This window comes from Beta vulgaris, chromosome 5 (assembly GCF_026745355.1).
Source record: "Beta vulgaris subsp. vulgaris cultivar EL10 chromosome 5, EL10.2, whole genome shotgun sequence".
Classification (NCBI taxonomy): domain Eukaryota; kingdom Viridiplantae; phylum Streptophyta; class Magnoliopsida; order Caryophyllales; family Amaranthaceae; genus Beta; species Beta vulgaris.
Genome location: NC_079206.1, coordinates 52,049,448 through 52,056,190, shown reverse-complemented (window position 1 = coordinate 52,056,190; position 6,743 = coordinate 52,049,448). Strand labels below are relative to the sequence as shown.

General features: G+C 33.8%; 1 long non-coding RNA gene across 1 annotated transcript; it reads left to right on the top strand.

Moving 5' to 3' along the window:
- The first annotated feature begins 1,576 nt into the window (after positions 1–1,576).
- On the top strand, positions 1,577–3,190 carry LOC125498010 (uncharacterized). The gene is made up of 3 exons (XR_007274782.2): positions 1,577–1,742; positions 2,340–2,402; positions 3,073–3,190. It is a non-coding gene; the product is annotated as an uncharacterized LOC125498010 (long non-coding RNA).
- Positions 3,191–6,743: the final 3,553 nt, after the last annotated feature.

The following is a 6,743-nucleotide window of genomic DNA, read 5'->3' as shown; positions in this document are numbered from 1 at the left end:
TAAGAGCATGCATGTTAGATTTTCAAGGAAGTTGGGAGAAGTACTTGCCACTGGTAGAATTTTCTTACAATAACAGCTACCAAGCTAGCATCAAAATGGCCCCTTATGAAGCACTCTATGGAAGAAGATGTAGAACACCCCTTTGTTGGAGTGATATTACGAAGCTCGAATGATCGGACCCGACTTGATACAAGAAACGACAGAAAAAGTACGATTAATTCAGACAGGATCAAGACTGCGCAGAATCGACAAAGAGCTATGCAGATCGTCGGAGGAGACCACTAGAGTTCATAGTGGGTGATCATGTTTTTCTGAAAGTCTCACCTACTAAAGGTGTCATGCGATTTGGTCAATCTGGTAAGCTTAGTCCAAGGTATATCGGCCCATATGAGATTCTCGAGCGAGTGAATGACGTGGCTTATCGACTGCGCTACCGACAGACCTAGATAAGGTGCATAATGTCTTCCATATATCGATGTTAAGAAAGTACATACCTGATCCAAGCCATGTGATTAGGCATGAACCTTTACAACTGAGAAACGACTTGACTTACGAAGAAAAACCGATTGAAATTCTTGACCGTAAGGAAAAGCAGCTCAGAAACAAAGTAATTCCCATGGTAAAAGTTTTATGGGCCAACCATTCGTCGACTGAAGCAACTTGGGAAGTTGAAGATCAAATAAAAGCGAAATACCCTCATCTATTTGCTTAGATTATTATGTATGTTTATCATGTCTGATCTGCATATGTTATCTAAAGTATGAATATGTTTTACTTTCATAATGATTTTTGATATGCACTGCATGACCTTATTTTTTAGTAAGTTTCGAGGACGAAACTTTTTCTAAGGGGTGAGGATGTAATATCCCGTATTTAAGTAATATTAATTGTCGGATTAATTATAAATTTTTCAAACTAACAAAAACAAGATTTATAGATATTAAAATGCATAATAAGCTATTTTAAGTTTCCTTTATTTAATCTAACTTGTGGACAATAAAACAAGTATATACTTAAGTAAAAATAGAAATTACAAAAATGCCCCTATGAGTCTAACTCTAGCCCATCTTCTTCCTTCCTCCATTTTCTTTCTCTGGCAATTTTTTTTGAAGTGTTCACACATGAAATCAAACACTTCAATTCAATACTACAACGCTCATGTCAGAAATCTTCTTCATTAGTCAATAAAGCTTGCCACAATATCTCACAAAATCTGGAAGAAGCCTCAAAGTTTGAATTCTCAATCTTCCTCCATTAATGTAACTTGACCAAAGTTCATAAGCTTTGAATTATAAACTGAACAGCAAGGCAATGGCAACCTCCAACAAGTTCTATAAATACCGATTGATTCCCAAGTTTTGCCAACACAAACAAAACCAAAAAAAAAAAAAATCAGAATTTTGTTAGCCAAAAATACCACAAAGAATACCACTGCTTTCCTTCTCTGTTTTGGGCAAGCTGCCCGAACCACCACTTCGACACCCACGTCTTCCGCCGCTATCCCCAGCCACCGAGCACTTCGCGCCGTCCAGTCGCGCAGCCCGCCTCCCAACACCGCCACTACCCAGCCAACCACCAAACACCCACAAGCACTCCTTTCTCTCTCTTCGACCCACCTGCACAGCTGCACGAAACTCCACCTGAAACGAGCCACTCTGACACCTTTGAACTCGCTGCTGCATTCTCCCTATCCGGCGACACGCAGCTGTTCCTCTTTTCCCCTGTTTTGTTTTTGCCGCAAGGTATATGGAAACAAACCTTCTGTTTCCTTTTTATTCTCTTTCCTTTTTACTTCTGTTTTGTATGAGTTATAGTATGTAGGCTCATTTAATAATTGAACTTGATTAGTGATTTTGGGCCTAATGTACCTAACCATATTTTACTAAAAACAATTCACGTAAGTTTATGAAATGTTGATACTAGTACCTTTTGACTACCCATTAATATTATTGGAAGTATTACGTAACATTACAACTAGTTACTAGTTTACTACAATGTTAAAGGTAAAATCTAAGTAATATGACTTAGCTTAATTAATTGGCAAGTTGGGTGAAACAAGTTTAGCAAATATAATACTAAGTAGTCTTATCCTTTGTTTTATTAAGTTCATATTATTAACCTTAATTTATTAATATTTAAGTATGACAAAATTTATTTTATAAAAGCTAGTGTAATAATAATAATTATTTAAGTAATAAGACGATACTTATAAAGTTAGTAAATAAACGAATATACATAGTCCAACTATTAATATGGTTAACGAGTCAACCTTATAACAATAATAGTAACAAATGAGGAATGTTACGATATTAATCGTCTCGTTATCAATTATTGGTTAGATTAAGGAAAAAGGGATATTACAAGCCTCCCCCGACTATCAAAGTTACTAAGCAGGATTTGAGGTAACGTCTACTGCTAACACCGCATTCCCTTTCTAAATATCTGTTTTATGTTGATATTTATAATGTTTATGTTAAATGTATGCTTTTATGGATTGCGGGATATGAAATCTTTTTTTTTGAACATGATATTTCATGACGTTACGTAATTCATGATGAATTGCGAAAGATTAAAGAATATGATTTCCATGATGATTGTGAAGTATAATGTATAAATAAAAAGAAATGGAACATGATAAACAAAAGTGAAAGATGGTTCTTGGCAGTACGATGTTATGTTGGTCGTGCACGTACCGTTCTATTCTATGGCGGAAACGCCACCTTCTGGTTAGGGCAATTGTCCCTGGTGGCACCGCACTATGCATGGCTTTATGCCACCTTCTGGTTAGGGACATTGTCCCTGGTGGCTATTGCCCTATGATTATGATGATGATGATGATGATGGGAGACGTCCCTGTATGTTATACTCGCCAAGATACCAATAAGATAATTATGATGATGATTATGATATGAAGATAATAATGAATTTATGTTTACATAAAATGTTTATGAAATGTTTTTACTCTATTCTCTTCCTCCCTGTTTGCAACTAAAATGAATTGAAATGAATTTACGATGTTAGAGTAGTATGTTACTGGGCTTCGGCTCATGACGTTTTGTTTTTCTGTTTTAGGTAATGACGGGGATGACGGAATGGCGTAGCAGTGAGGAATAATTACTACTTAAATTATGCAGACTCTTACTATTATGTATTCTAAGCTTAAGAACATAAATTTGTGAACCTTAACTATATTTCAACCTAGTTATTTATGCATTTCTAAGTTAGTTATTTGAAGTTTAATATTTATAAAGTTACGTTCTTTAACGAACTTATGTTGCCTTGTATTTTCCAAAAGGAAAGTACGGCAGTAACGCACCGACTAAGTTAAGTCTTCCGCTGCTAATTAAGAGTTAATTAATGAACTAACGATGCTTAGAAGTCGGGGCGTTACAGGCTTGATAATGCAGGGGAATTTACATCCCAAACGTTTAACGATTATTGCATGTCAATTAGAATTATAGTAGAACACCCTGTTCCACATGTTCACACACAAAACGGTCTAGCGAAAGCATTAATTAAGAGGTTGCAATTAATTGCAAGACCATTATTAATGAAGTCAAAGTTGCCTTCATCTGTTTGGGGTCATGCTATATTAATTACATGCAGCATCACTAATTCGGTTAAGACCCACACCTATCATAAATTCTCCCCATTACAGTTAGTCTCTGGAAGAGCACCAAATGTCTCACACTTGAAAATCTTTGGATGCGTTGTATATGTCCCAATTACTCCACCACAACTGTAATACCCCATATTTTTAGTATTTATTTAAATAATTAAATATTTATTTTATATTTATTTTCTAAAATAAATATTTAAAGCAACGGGTATTTTAGCATTTTCAGTGATTTTTAATTATTTTGGCGGGAATATGGCGCCAAAATTGGATTTGTTAAGCTTTTGGTATTAAATCCTAGTCAAAAAATTTCAGAAAACCAAAAAAAAAAAAAAAAATTTTTTTTTAGGGGCCATATATTCCTACGGGATTTATGGTGATTGGAGGGAGTTTTGTTTTCCTATAACTTCCAAATTTATGATGGATGTTACAAATCTTGGTTTAATCTCCTAATTTATGGTGAAGGTTACAAACTATTTAATTTTTGAAATTAAGTACTACCTATTCTACTCCTATAAATACCCCATACCTTAAGCCATCTTTTCCACACAAAAACTTTGAAGAATCATATCTCTTACTTCAAAGTTCTTCTTTCTCTTCCTATCATTCTAGTTTTATATTTCTTATTCAATTTCAATTTTCTTTGTTTAAGAAAAATATTTTCATATTTCTTACTCAAAAATATTATGCTCATGATAGGTCATTCATGTTTAAATTCATGATTAAGTTCATGTGGTAGATTGCTTATTGGTTGGTTATGAGAAAGCTCAAGTATAAGAATAAGTGAAGATACTAGTATTAGTTTGTGCAAGATCAAGGTACGTTATGTAGCTAGATCTTTTAAAATGTGGTTTTATGTGATAAAGTTGTTTATTATTTAATGGTTGGATTGGTTTAGAAATTTGGTTTGAAATGGTTACAATATATAATATTTTATATTATTCACTCTTGGAAGTGAAAAGAAGGAATGATTTTATCAATCATTTTTATATAGAAGTTTTGTTATCCTTTTTGGAAAATTAAATTATTTTTACAAGGAAAGGTTGATTGGTTTTTATGAACTTTGAATGTTCAAAAAGTTTTTTATGAGGAAAGGAGGTTTATTCATGACTTACAAGTCATATTATTATTATTTTTCCGCTTGATTAATATCAAGAGATTCAAAGTCCACTTGTTGGCAATTATAGTTACCCTTGATATAGCTCCGTGATGGGATGACTAGCTTGGGGGGTGTGCACACTTAGCAAAATAGAAGGGGAGATAAGAAGAGGAATTGTTTTTAGGATTATTTTTAATCCAAGTTGTTTGGAAAGAGTTTGTTCTTAAAAGGTTATTCTTGAATTATTATTCAAGTGTTTGGAAAGAGTTTGTTCTTAAAAGGTTATTCTTGAATTATTATTCAAGTGTTTGAAAAGAGTTTGTTCTTAAAAGGTTATTCTTGAATTATTATTCAAGTGTTTGGAAAGAGTTTGTTCTTAAAATGTTGTTCTTGAATTATTATTAAGTGTTTGAAATAGTTTATTCTTAAAGAGTTATTCTTGAATTATTGGTGATGGAGTTTTCGAAATGAAAAATTGTTATGAACTAACAAATGTGTTACTTATCTAGTACATTTCATACTCAGTTTTATACTGACGCGTATTTCTTTTTCCTATTTGGCTTTGCCCTGTTTACCTTTTTGGTAAGCAGTTTTGCAGGTGAATTTTGGATGTGCATGGGAGCATACTAGGAAGGGGATCTTCACCTAGATTAGGGTTTTATTTATATTGAGTTTTGAGACAATATTTACTTTTATTAATAAAGAAGTATTATTATTTTGGTTAAAAGTCTTCTCCCTGCAAGTTATTTTGTTAGTTAGTAGTTGGTTGCCGAAAGCGTGTTAGTCACGTGGCGGTAATACTCCTAAATTACTCAAATATTATTTACTAAATTATTTATTTAAAAGTGAGTAATTTGGGGGTGTTACAACGACGCACAAAAATGGGTCCATAAAGAAGACTGGGAATATATGTTGGTTTTGAATCACCATCCATTATAAAGTATCTTGAACCAATGACAGGTGATCTATTCACAGCTAGATTTGCTGACTGCCATTTTAATAAGGCAACACCCTCAGGGGGAGCAAAGATGGACCCAAAGAATAAACAAACTGAGATCACATAGAATGCAACACAATTATCATTTCTAGATCCACGAACTAATTATTGTGAATAAGAAGTGAAGAAAATCATCCATTTACAAAGTGTTACGAATGAACTGCCTGATGCATTTACGGATATTAAAAAGGTGACAAAATCACACGTACCAGCTGAAAATACCTCTGCAGGCTGCATGTATTGAAATTCCAACTGTGAATAAGGCATTGGATAATGAACCGATGGCACGTAAGCGAGGAAGACCGTCTGGCTCTAAAGATTCAAAGCCAAGAAAAATGAAAAAAACGAGAGGAAGTAGTAGATGCAATTAAGATGGCTCTTCCAACTGAAATTAATAAAATCCAAGCTGAAAATAAAGATAAAGATGCCTCAAAAGATGAAGAACATGAAATCATAGACAACAATGAAACATCGATTAATTACATTTCCACAAAGAAACAGTGGAATCGAAAAAATATTGTTATGAATGACATCTTTGCTTACTCCATAGCGGTTGATATAATATATGATGAAGATGATATGGAACCAAAGACAGTAAACGAATGTCAACGTAGACAAGATTGGCCAAAATGGAAAGAAGCAATTCAAGTAGAACTAAAATCACTTGAAAAACGTGATGTATTTGGACAAATAACCCGCACTCCTAAAGGTGTGAAGCCAATCGGATATAAATGGGTATTTGTAAGAAAACGAAATGAGAAAAATGATCAGATACAAGGCAAGACTTGTCACCCAAGGATTTTCTCAAATGCTAGGAATCGATTATGATGAGACATATTCTCCAGTAGTTGATGCGACAACTCAAAGATTTCTGGTGAGTTTTACAGTCTCAAACAGATTGCAGATGCGACTAATGGATGTCGTGACGGCATATTTATATGGGTCGTCGGATGCAGGTATTTAGATGAAAGTTCCTGATGGATTAAAATTACCAGAAAATCATATACCGAGAGAAATGTTCTCCATAAAAT